The sequence below is a fragment of the Rousettus aegyptiacus genome, unplaced genomic scaffold, assembly GCF_014176215.1.
Source record: "Rousettus aegyptiacus isolate mRouAeg1 unplaced genomic scaffold, mRouAeg1.p scaffold_m13_p_4, whole genome shotgun sequence".
NCBI classification, from domain to species: domain Eukaryota; kingdom Metazoa; phylum Chordata; class Mammalia; order Chiroptera; family Pteropodidae; genus Rousettus; species Rousettus aegyptiacus.
The window spans coordinates 2,456,679-2,469,588 of NW_023416307.1; the positions used below are offsets into that span (position 1 = coordinate 2,456,679).

At 49.7% G+C, this 12,910-nt stretch overlaps 1 protein-coding gene and 1 pseudogene across 2 annotated transcripts in view; one reads left to right on the forward strand and one right to left on the reverse strand.

Moving 5' to 3' along the window:
• Window positions 1-841: 841 nt before the first annotated feature.
• The window catches only part of ERG (ETS transcription factor ERG), a 214,914-nt gene continuing 202,845 nt past the window's right edge, over window positions 842-12,910 (forward strand). The window contains exon 1 of one of the 2 annotated variants that reach the window (XM_036218930.1): window positions 842-1,094. The gene's annotated coding sequence lies outside the window, so the exon portion shown is untranslated. Of the gene's footprint in view, window positions 1,095-2,269; window positions 2,314-12,910 lie in introns of those variants that run through there. The other variant, XM_036218931.1, reaches the window with a different exon arrangement.
• On the reverse strand, window positions 5,695-5,813 carry LOC118601861 (annotated as a pseudogene).

A 12,910-nucleotide genomic window follows, 5' to 3' on the forward strand; every position in this document is an offset into this window, starting at 1 on the left:
GGACTGTGTAAATTGGCATGACCCTGTGACGAAACCTGCAGCTTTTGACATGCATTTGGCTTTTTGTACTAGAACCTCAGAGCGAGGAGGGCCCATGCTCGTGGGGAAGCCTGCACTCTGTTTTCAATCTCTATTTTTATGGTGTCATCTTTTGGCCTCCTGTGGAGAGGTGGGCTTGTGTCCGATCTGCCATGGTGTGCCTGTTTGTTCGAGAACTTTGTATATTTGTAGTTTCGTGAGGGTTGTCCATTTGGAAGAGAAACGCATCCTTGGAGAATGTGTAGTGTTGGATTGTCAAACGAGTGAGCCCATGTTGGCACCCCTGGGGTTAAAGACCCTCTCAGAATCTACAGGTCCTGGAGAAGGTGATTTCTAAACTCAGCTGCTTAGACACATTTTCTTTTTTCTCCAGCAAACAGGAAATGGAGCCCCGAAGGTTTTTTTTTTCTTTTTCTTTTTTTAAGTGGAAAGTGTGTGGGAAGGGGGTATACCTAAGATGCCCACTTACAACCCCGAGCCTGACCCAGACTTGGGGGTCTCTGTGTGTTTTTTCTTCCCTCTCTCTCTCTCTCTCTTTTTTTTTTTCTATTATTTTGGCAGACTTTTTGGAATGTCTGGGAGCTAAGGGCTTTGCTTCATGGAGCAGAATTCTGAAGCAAGAAAAAGAGAAAGTTATAGACTAAACCACAGAAATGTAAACACGTCTGCAGCTAAAATAACTCCACTTTCATTGAAAACACTCCTCCTTCACAATCAGACTTCTGTGTGCTATGGTCAATAAAACTGCATGTTAATAGCGATCAATTAATAGATTGTGTTGCCCGGCCTTAAAAGTTGAGGGAGTTTTAATTATTATTTTTCAAATTAAAGGAGCGCTTTTTCCCTCCCTTCCCTTGGGGTGGGGGGGACTTAGCTTTCTTTCTGGCTGTTTGCTGAAATCCTTGGCTGTTAAAGTTTGGAGAGGGAGGGAGTGAGTAGTTTTCACTTGGTCGGAGAGTGTGCAGGAGCACGCTCTGGGATGGGTTCCTGGCGCTCCACATAGGGACGGTCCTGACGGTCCCCGCGGGACATGAGTGAAGAGAAGGTACACGCAGGTAAGCTCGATTTTGATGCCAGAACTCACTTTTAAGCCAAAACATCTGGAGAGGCTTCCTACGGTGCGCCCGAGGTCGGCGAGCTGAGCCTCGCGGCTCCCCTTTCGGAGACAGCTGGTTTCTTGGGGACACTATTCTTACAGGACTGCTGTCACAGCGTCGTCCGTCAGGCCGGGGTGTCTCCTCGGCTTCCGGACGTCCTGGCGACCGCATCCCGCTCTGCCGAGCCCCCGCGGCCCCCGTCCCAGCGCTCGGCTGGGGGGACGCGCAGGTCGTGACTCCGGGAGCAGTAAGGCGGCGTCACCTGGGAGGCGCGTCTCTTTATGAGTCTCGGGGCGACCTCGTCTTAATTCTGAGTAGCATCCAAGGCAGTCGGTGGTCATCTCAAACGTTTCCTGCGGCAGCCAGTTTTAACTTTTACTCTTTTTAATGTCTGTAACGGCCGAGGCTCAAGGAAAAATATTTCTCACCAAAAGCGACACCGAGTTACGAGGAGCCAGCTGCTCCGCGGCTTCCCGACCGCCCTGTGTCGGTCCCTCCCCCGCCAGCCGTCCGTCCCCGTCCTCTCCCCTCCCGGAGGCGCGTCCCGGGCTGTTCTCCCGCCGGGGCCTGGGCTCGCCGGCGCTCACGTCGTCCCAGCGCCGCTCCTCCTCCTTCCCCTCTCTGTCCCGCTCGGAGCCGCCAGCTCCAGCTCCGCGCTCGACCTGGGGCAGCGTCCAGACCCGCCTGCGCGCCCCGGGCCGAGGGCGCGCGCACGGACACGCGCGCCCCGGACGCGCGCCCCAGTGGCCCCGGACACGCTCCCCGGACGCGCGCCCCAGTAGCCCCGGACACGCGCGCGCGCCCCGATGCGCGCCCCCTCACTTGCCCCGGACGCGCGCCCCCCACGCTCCTCCCCCCCCCCCCCCCGCTTGCCCGGGACGCGCGCCCTGGGCACGCGCCCCACCGCCCGGACCCGCGCGCGCCCCCGCCCCGCCCCCGGCCCGCGCTCCCGGATGGCGAGTCGCGCGTCGGGGCAGCCGCCCTGCTCGGCGATTGGCGGGAGCCGGAGCCTCCCCAGCCGGCGCCCACACCGCGGGCTGAGCCCGTCGGCGTCCGGGAGTCAGTGCGGCCGGCTCGGCGCGCACGGCCGGGCACACGCGGGCACACGCGGGCGCGGACACGCGCGGGCACACACGTGCGCGACACGCCCTCCCCCGACGGCCGCTCTCGCCTGCGGGTAAGTCTCGCGCCTCGTGCGCCCTGCTGCGTCCCGCGCCGGGGGCGGCGGGCTCTTCCGACGGCGCGGGGACAGGTGGGGTGCGACGCCGGGAGGGGCGGCTTTCCAGTGCCTGGGATCTTGGAAAATGCGCGCGATCGGGGAGGTCTGGAGAGGAGCAGGCACCCCGAAATCGGCGAGGGTCAGGAGAGCAAACGGCGGGCGCCTCCTCAGAGGCAGTGAGCAAAAGGTTGTTTGTTCTTGTCTGGAGTGGAAATGAGGGGCGAGTGAAAGCCCGCGCTTGGCTGGCTGTCCCTGCCCGGTCCGTCGGTCCCTGGGCGCGCGGACTCGCCCTCCGACGGCGCCCTGGGCGCGCGCTGCTAAGCCCGCTGCGTCTCTCTCCTCGCCCCCTTCTCTGTCCCTTCTCTTTGTGACACCTCAGCCTGCATGGGTTCGGTTTATGTTCTTCTAGTGCTCGATCTTAATTGGAAAACTTGGCATGTTTGAAAATGTAGCCTGTCATTCCCTTTTATCAGCTAGCCTTCTCGGTTTCTGTCTAAAATCAAGCTGCCATTTATTACTATCATATATCGTACAGATGTTTTACAAAAGGCACTGCATAGAGTTATCTTTAGTATTTTTAAGCACAAAAACTTGAGTGTTATTATTAATGGAGGACTAAACTGCCCAATAAGGCGGATAAATGGCTTTAATGCAGATGTGGATCTAATACAACTTTTTGTTGATACAATTTGGTTTAACCTTCAAAAGAACTTATTCATGTGTGCCACAGATTTCACACTCCTTATGTTTCCGTAGCTTCTGTAGTGCAGAAAACTTTCAATGTGGGAGAAAAAAAAACATTTCGTTCTTCCCAGTGTAGCATAACATAGGGCATAGAGTTTATTTGCCACTGGGACTATTTTTTGAGTATTTTCAGTTCTCTCCAAGAAATTGAGAGCTCTTGTATGGGCTCAACTCGCCATCACCTTATCACCGGGAGAACTGTCACATTCCTGGGTTTAACCCTTGCTCTGCTGGCCGCAGCTGGTGCTGGCTTCTTCCTCACTGGGAAGACCAGGCAATAGAAGTTACAACCCTCCCTCCCTCACACCAGATAAATTAATTCACTGTGTGTCGAGCAGTGAATGAACTAATCGTACCATTGAAATTACAATTCTAGCGGAAACAGGATGAGCTATGCAAACTTGTGGTTAATAAGTAAAGCTTTATAATTCTAAAGAAAGGTTTTATGAGGGCTGGGGACATCACACACGCTGCTTGTGGTTGGGTGACCCAAGCTTCGATTGGAGTCAGCGACTTGGAAATTACACTAAACTAGCAAATGGCTATTATATCTTTGAGTTATCTAAGAAAGTGTAATTCTAATTATACTTAAAATTTCAGTTTCTTTTCTTTGCTAACACTTTATAATTACTTCGTTTTTTTTTTTAAAAAATTCAGGGTAGAATTGTGGTACATAATTTTACATCTGTCTATTATTTCATGGCGAGTTCTTGGCGATTTAATCTAATGTGCATTCTTTAGCTAATCATTTGAAAATTAGTGTTTAACATTGAATGGATTATGCAGTGTGGCTGCTTGTATGCGTGTATATGAACCCCCCCCCCACACACACTTCTCATGTTTTGTTTTGTTACTGAAGAAAAATCTTGCTGAATTACTAATCTCATAAAATCAGATATCTTATTTGTGGTAAGGGCTAAGATCCCAGTGGAATGCCAGATATATAAATAAGCAGTAAAGCATTTCTGGAAGATGTCAGTACTGATTTATAACTCACACACTATTCTAAAGTGTTATATATTGTGCCTATGTGGAATATATCGTATCTCATACTGGAAGAAGGTAACAGAAAACTTTCAACCCTTTTTTCCTAGAGTTTCGATTAGCTCTGATTTTTTTGTTAGCTACCCTTAAATGACGAAATAATAATAATAATAATAATAATAATAATAATAATAAAAAAAGGGGGGTGTTCTTTCTTCACAGGACAGAGGAGCTAATATTTCTAAAATCTTTTCCGATTTCCCAGTGGAAAACGATCTCAGGTCAGCGTGAGTCACATGATATGGAATGGTGGGCAGACGTTGTCATGTTGAATAAATATCAGTGCCGCCAGCTGTTTCGTGGAACTCCATTCGGGAGGTGTTGACATAGAGACACCTACACGTTTCTTATGAGGCTTACGGTGCCTGCAAAGCCAGATGTGGTCAAGGCAGCTGAAATCAGCGGTCAGTCCTGACGAGCAGAATCCCGGCTTTCTGATGCTTTGAGTCAGTGTCTGGGTTTAAGGTGGGAGTTGATCTCTGTAAATCCAAGTCTCTTTGTCACCTCCTGGCTTCATCACGCTTTGCTTTTTCAGTGAGGAGGAGAATGCCAGAGGAGTCGGATATTCTTTCCCCAGTGTGTGAGGACATTCGGGCATTCGTGGAGAGGGTAATCCTTCAAACCACGGCTTTTGTTTATGATCTACACCTTGAACTTGAAACTATTAAACCCTTTGGAGTAGCATTTGTAAGAAAAACAAGCTGGCACAAAGGATGCATTCAAATATTTTGGATGCGATTTCAGATCATTTCGATCCTCAGGGGTGGCAGGGTGAGTTGGAGTTTTGGGAGGACTTTGAAAGTCACTGCGGTGATTGGTGGTGCTGACACATGGAGTCTGTATTGTTGATGTTCATAACGACACACTTGTTGGTCCTTTGTACCCTCACTCGGCGTATTAGCAGTCAATCAACTGTACATTACGCATTGTCAATATGCACCTTCTCACATTTAGAGATTTAGAACGGCTATGCTCTAGATAACCAGGAATTTCCAATGGCTGGACTGTCATCTGGACTGGTTTTTCAAGATAGCCAGGGGGAAGTTCCCCCTGCCCTTTCGACGGTACCTTTTATTTTAAATATTTTAGTATTTAAAAAGAGAGACGATTTGATGCTTCATGTTTGAAACGCTGCAAATCTAGTGAAGGTGGTGAAGGCTGGTGATCTAAAATTACTTTCCTAAATTTAAGTGTAAGCAAAATGTAGACAACACCAAGAAATTAAAGGGTGTGTCTAAAAAATGGAGCCCTGGGTCTAAGTTTTAGATTTAAACTGACTTTTAAGTTCTTCTATTTTTACCGTGACATGTCATAATCTGGAAGACCCTGATTGTGCATGAGAAACAGTAATTTAACAATGAAACTGAGGGGTTTGGTTACCTCAACTCAATGCGTGTGCAAAGGAAGTTTGGTTGTGCGACGTTTTCCTATTTGAAAATGGCTGTGTGTGAAAACTGAAATATCCACAAAGTGTCTAAAATAGGCCTTTTGACTGAATTTTCACTTTTATTTATTTATTTATTTTTTCTTTATTATTATTATTATTTTAAATGCTTACAGCACCTGGTTTTCCTAGGTGGTCTCCCATTCGAGTACTAGCCAGGGCCGACTCTGCTTAGCTTCCGAGATCAGACGAGATCAGGCTTGTTCAGGGTGGCATGGCTGACGACTGTCACTTTTAAAATGACCATTCTGGAGAAATAAAAGTGAGATCTGATCTAGGACAAGCCGTTAGCATGTCTAAAGGTTTTAAAAACCTTAGAACCGTAGCTGCCTTCTTTGAAAACATACCCTATGATTCTGAATTGTTTCGGTGGGAACGATGTGATTTTCACACATGCCGGTATCTCATATGGGGTTTCTTTTAGGACTGATATTATTCCCATAATGATTCCCCCTGGAAAGCACACGCTAGGGGGAGAGAAACATCCCTCCAATGAATAGGAATGAAAACAGACACGTCTACCGTGATTTTTTTTTTTTTTAAACAAGGAACCGTTATTTTCGCTTGATTGGGGGTGGTTCTAGCGGAGGTTCCCAGATCATCATTTAAAAGCTGGAGCAGTGTGTTGGCACCCCAGATTGAGCGCAGGGGAGCAAAGCGGCTAAGCCCTGTTCGGTGACATGCCATCGTTGTCATACATCCATTAAGCGATCCTCAGTTTCTGGTGGGAAGATTAATTTTCTCTGTAAGGGAGCGGATTACGGGTTCTGGGGGCTCAGTAAGGTAGTTACAGTTGCAAAGTAAAGACAGAGTAGGAGTGTGCACATTTGTCTGTGCTCGGGACAGGGGCGTGTGTGTGTGTAGCCACCGTGAGAAAGTGTTAGTGGGTGTGCAGCTGTTTGCTGCGTCGTGGACACGGGGGAGCTGGCGGCGGTCACCTTTCCGCGTGAGCCGAGGTGGACGCCAGGCTGTGAGCTCTTTGCGACTGTAAGAGAAACCCAGGGTCTTACTGTTAACTACCCATTGCCTTAATCTAATAAGCTAGCTGGAGTTGGCGGTGGGGAGGGCGCCGGTCCTTTCTCCATGTCTCTGATGCTCGGGATTCTGCTGGCAGCTGGATGGAGTTAGCGTCTCAGGCTTCCGAGAAGATACTGAGACGCAGAAGGCGGGTTCCCCGCAGCACCACACAGGCAGGGAAAACTTTGGACCCCAGGAGTGAGTTAGGTGCATTTCAGGATTCTTTCGTTGACGTAAAACCCGGATCTAAGCACAGTGTAAATAATAACCGAAGTGGTGAAATGAAATGTTTGGAAACACGAACTACTCACACATACCATCGCAACGTAAACCTTTTTAATGAAATGTATCAGAAAGCTGAGGTTTCTTTTTATTAGGAGCCAAGGTTAAAAAACGTGTTGGAAAGAAACCCATGGCGGTGGCTTAGGAAGGTTCTAAGATGGTTTTCCGTGTTGAATGGATTCTCGTTAAAGTTATAGCCAACCTCACAGAGGCGACGTGAGCCTGCTGCCATAGTCACAAATCTGGGGCTATAATTGCACGACGCTTAAACTTTTGCAAGGCTGGCTCTTTTCGCAGCGTGAGATACAGGAGCGAGATGACAGCGTAAGCGAAAGGGGAGGAAGAACCTGCGTCTCCGGTACCGAGAAGCGCTTTCTCGTCTGGAGCTGTGCCACGATGTGTGTGTGTGTGCTTGACCGCGGCAGTAAAGTTGCTTCATGAAAGAGCTCTAAAATGAAAATAATGACGGCAAAGGTCACGTCCAGGAAATAGCATACGTCTTTTCTGGAGAAGGGATTTCGGTCAGCATATTACCGGCATCTACGCCAAGTTCTGGAAGCCCACCGAAAGCCCCTGCTGTGTGGAAACAGAGAAAGAAGTTATTGATCGCGGCTTGAGGCTGCATGTGAGAGGATTTTATAGCTGAAGGCGCATCAGTCCTAAAGTGGCTTATAATCACATCTCGTGATGAAGTTCGATTTATTTATTTTTTTTGCAGTTTCCTAAGACGTAAATTTAGGCGATTAAACAAAATGTCCCATAAGCACAATTTCTCCTAAGTACTCCATACCCAAACTGCAGAACCGGAGGCAAATCGGTCAGACGGTCTCGGAAGCGAGTAGGGCCCAGAGAGAACCATCCGGAGGCAGGAACGGGGCGCCATTCGTGCGCACATTAAGATTGCATTAGACACTACATCGAGCGTCAATATAATTTTTCTTCGCAAAAATTAAGCATTAAATTATGTTAAATTTTCTTTATTAATCTTCGGCACCTCAGAAACACATTTCTCAATCCAAATGTATTGATCACCCATTAAACGAGAGCAGTGACCTGAGAGAGAGATGGGGAACATGCCTGAATGATTCTCTTCTCAACGAGTTGTACCGACGCCATGTAAATGAATGCCAGCCCCTTCCTCTCCCTCTCCGAACAGCGAGTTGCAGTGTCCTTGGGATAAACACCCTCAGGCAGAGAAGAACGCGGAGCAGATGGCGGGCAGGGACCGCAGAGTGGGCAGAGACTGGTCTGGGGTCAGGTTTGACCCAGGTGGCGACGGGTCAGGACTCAGGTGGAGGAGGCCATTCTTGGTCATAGAAAGGTACATGCGAGGAAGAGTCTAGACGCCAGGCAAGGCTGGGCGGGAAGCCTCAGCTCCTGCCTTCGGGGAGGCGAAATGCAGGAACAGAGTGAGCGCACGGGCCGCGGGGTCCAGGAAGGGGGCGAGTGCATGTGCTGACGGAAAGCGGCACATTCGCTGGTGCCACCTGCTCGGACCGGGCCAGAGTGGCAGTGAGCCAGGACCGTCCCCTGCACGGCGGTGGAAGGCAGTGTCCCCTAGGGCCTCTTCCATCGAGTGCGCCGATGCGCGGCGCCGGTGGCTGCGACAGAGGCCGAGCCACGCCACGCGCGGGACATGCCGTGGGACCGCGGGCGGGCGCGCGTCACCCCGCCGCAGAGGCCCGTCCCTCTCGGGCACTCGCGGGGGACCTTGGCCTTCAGTCCTAGCGTCAGGAGCGATCGATCGTCTGGGCGTGGGGCTGGATGCGGACGCGGGGCGCTGCGTGCGGCCCGCACGGCACATGCGCAGACCCGCGGGCTGCCTGGGGGCGCGCGGCGGGCGGCGGGACCGCCTTCTGGCTCCAGCTTGTGTTCTCGCCCTTGTCTCCCTTAAGCCTCGTCTGTATTATGTTGCATCTACTTCTGCATTTAAAAATCCTTGTCATATTGCGTATATGCGTATAGATCACCTAAGCCCCCTTCTGGAACAAGATAGAGTACAAACGAAACAGTCCATCTCCTGCAAACCGACCCACGTGGGGAGGGGGCGCGGGCAGCGCTGGGGGTGTCGGCCCGGCTGCCTGGGAGCTGGGTCATGCGGTGCGGGAGCTGCCGGCCCCTCTACCCCTCCCCCCGTCCCCCGGATTTGGAGGGACCAGTCTAGACGCCTACATCAGTAACCCAAATATGAAGATGAGAGGCAGAGAATAAAGCAAGCTTGCAAAGGAGCAAGGAGAGCGTGATGTGTTCGGAGGGAACCGTGACACCTGCTTCTGGAGAGGGCTCGGGCTTGGGGTACGTGTCTTCACGGGTCTTTCTCACCACAAGTCCTTGAAGGAGGTGCCCTAACTGCCCCATTTTCCAGAAAGGCAAAGTGAGGCTCCGCGCACCAAGCCCGCAGATACAGGGGCCAGAGCAGAACCTGAGCCCCAGCTCCGCCGTCTGGAGTGCGCCTGGTCAGAGCAGAGGCGTCACTTATGGAAGTGGCAGGTGACAAGACGGGAAAAGGGTGACACGGAGGCTGAGCAAAGGACACAGGATGTGAGTGTCACGTCTAGTTTTAAATTTTCCCGTAGCCACATTAAAAAAGAAAAAGACACTGGTTAAGTCAATTTTAGTAACCGATTTCAGGTAACGCATGTCCAAAACTTCATCATTTCAAATGTAATTACTACCAAACTATCATTGAGGTATTTTACATTATTTTTGCCTCTTAAATCTTCAAAATCCAGTGTGTGGCACACTTACAGCACATCTCATCCCGGGCCAGCCACATTTCAAGTGTCCAGTAGCCGCAAATGTCTGGTGGCTACTGTCTTGGACAGTCCCATTCAGACTGTTCGGCGTAAGAGTTCAGATTTAATAGAATTAGTAACCGCGAGGTTGGCTATAGGACTAGAATTCTTGTGTCTCTGTTGGCAATATTACCCAAAATGTTACTATGCAACCAGATATGATAGTGCTAAAAAATTGAAGATAGCGCGACACGTTTAGTACTAAACCTGCGGATTTCAAATGGGAGGGAATATGTGTATATAATCTCCTGCCGACTCACTCCACGCTTTTCAAGGGCGAATAAAATATCCGCTCGCAGACTGGCACTTGGTACGCCTGGTAACAAACAGGGCTGCTTTCATGGCAGCCATGCTCTGAGAACTTCGTGCGTAAACGTTTCGTTTGCATGTTCCCTGTTTAAAGATGATCCCAGCGCCATGACACATTTTCTATTTTATATGTGGGCAGTTTCCGGAGAAAAATGCAATCAGTCATGTTGAAGAACAGCATTCTCGAGGGGCTACCATGCCAGAGAAAGAAAGAATATCAATCAGATGGATTGCCGCAGATTACTTTCTGAGTGCGTATTCACACAGGTCGGCAAGGGCAGATAGCATCTAACACGGGCCTCTCCATCTGTATGTAACTCTGAAGTTCACGGCGAAGTCTGAAAAAGTCGAATCACGTCGCTCATGTGCCACTTGTGACTGCCAGGGTCCTGTGTGCAATGTGTCACCGAGTAACTTAGCCCTTCTACCGTATGCAGATTGTAGAGTCGATTTAATTTCTTTTTTTTATGCAAAGCTAAAAAACCTCACCTAGATTCTTACTCATTCACATTTCCCTGAATTAATCTGTTTTCGGTTCAGCACCCTGTCTGTGGCAAACTCCTCATCTGTGTGTCCTCGTAGAGAGTTTGTTCTCATTATCACTAGTGCATGATAAGGGGATTCCACTCTCTTTGTTCTGGTTTATTTTACCCTGTGGTCAGTGCTTACAGTAAAGAAAAAGAAAAAGAAAGTAAAAAAAAAAACAGCATCAAAACTCTGTTAAATAAAATATATGTGGCTTTTCTCAACTCGAATTGCCCTATCAAATTTAACAGCTAATTCGGCTCAGTTAGTAATTGGCAACCAAACATCGAGAGACAAAGAATACCATGAATTATGTACAAAAAATCCCAAACCGCTGAACTAACGGGTACGGCTGTGTGTTCTAGTCTGTACCTTTCTGCATCTCTGGCTGTGGGCCATCCAGAGGCAAATAAAAAAGCAAGGATATTTTTTTCTCGTGCACGGCAGGCTCCGCTGCTCTCAAGGTGAATTTTCGTACCCGAGTCCTGTTTCGTCCTCCGCAGAGCATCGGCCGCCAGGTGGGATCCTTCCAGAGGTACCTGAAACCCTACTGCGTGTCTACGCGATGCTGTGTAATGCGTTCCACCTCCCCATGTCCCGTAGGAGGACAAATTTAATTTAAAGTCTAAATTATATTTGAGAAGTCTGAAGCACATTAAGACTTCTTAAATAATTCACTCGGGGTTACGTTCGGCGAGCATGTGTAAATATGAGAACGTGAGAGGCAAGTGGTCTGAACACAGAGCGAGTACGAGACCGTACTGATGTAAGCCACATGTGCTCGGAACCTTGGAGGAAAAGCCATGTCATCGCTGGCAACCAGAACCTGCGCTGGCCGTGTGGCTCGTGGGGGAAGGGTCCTGTCCGGCTTCTTCCGCCCTGGGTCCTCACAGTTTGTCACGTCGCCGAGGAGGACGTTGGAGACAAGCTGCTAGACGCAGGATTGTCACTCTTGGGTGCAGCTCTCTCGACTGCGATGCGGTGAAGGTGACGGGGACTCAAAGGGCTACCTACCCCAGTCCCAAAGGGATCCCCCACCAGCATCTCAGGTCGGGTGTTCGTGGGCGCGAAATGGCCAAAATGTGCTTTTGGAAACTGCTATGTTTAGTCCAAGTAGGACTAATAATGACAACTGTAGAGGCTTTATTTCCCGCCAGGCTGGGCAACTCTTCATGCTATAGGGATGTGTGGGCGGATTCAGAGACATGACAAGTAACACCCAGTAGCGTCACCTCGTAAAGGAATCTGAACGTTGCTAAGTGTTTCCTTCTTCCTGGTGAGCTCCAGATTCCCGGATCGGCTGCCGCCTAATCCCTCTCCCTCCGGCCCTGGTCTTGCTGCCTTATTAAGTGTATGGACTGCACAGCTTTGGAAGGTCAGTGTCAGAGAAGGTTCACCTGCAGTGGACACATGCAGGGGCTAAAAGAAACAAGCCAGCGAATCTAATGAAATCAGGCTGCAGATCTGAAGCGAGTTTGGAATAGCCTGTCCTTGCTTTCTGTTCTGTGTCTGGTTTTCATGGAAATTTGTGTCTGGGAATGAGGGGCAGCCGGATGGATTTGCTGGCGGCAGGTGCCTGCGTTCTTTGGCCCTGGCCGTTGGGAGTCAGGTCCAGGGACCTCCGTGGAGGGGAGCGAGACAGAGGCCTTGGGAGATTCAATGAGCGCCACGCAGTCTTCATAAGAAAAGTATTCATAAGTCTGCCCTCCCTGGGAATTTCAGGACAGAAGACATATCCACTTACTGTCCGTGCTCTATGAATTTACCCCTCAAAGTCATCACAAAATTATTTCTATAGTCTTTGATACCGGGGTACGTTACCCCCAAGATTGCGAGTAAAACGATTCCATTTCTTTCTTCATCAAGGGCATGGCCAGCGCAGGTCAGGACATGGTACAGCAGCATCATGGTGGCCCCGCTGGAGATGCGGGCCACCTCTCCATAAAGGCTGGGACTGAGTTCGAGTGAGTTCAAGGAGTAGAAGTGCAAATCGGAAGGAGTTCCGTTTACATGGGCAGAGGAAGCGAGATTAAACACCTGTTATCGCCTTTGCTCTAAGCAAGCGAAAGTAAGACTCGCCTACCACGTATTTGAGAAAGTTAAGCGCGTGCGTCCTTGTGGGAATGAGCTTGATCCCACTCAATGCGGAATGGTGGGAGGTCCCGAGGACACGTTCCTTCCTAGACGTGAAACACAGGTGGCTGTTTTGAAATAAGTACAGTCACCTGCTTCCTCTACATCAGGGGGTTCTTTATTTTTTATTTTTTTGGTTTTCTTTCTGGTACTCGACACCCATTAGCTTTTAAAACAAGAGGTAGCACGTCTGGGAATTATTGTTGGTTAAAGAGTGTAGCTCTTTTGGTTCTCAGCTTGTAGAAGCCATTGTGGGGATGCC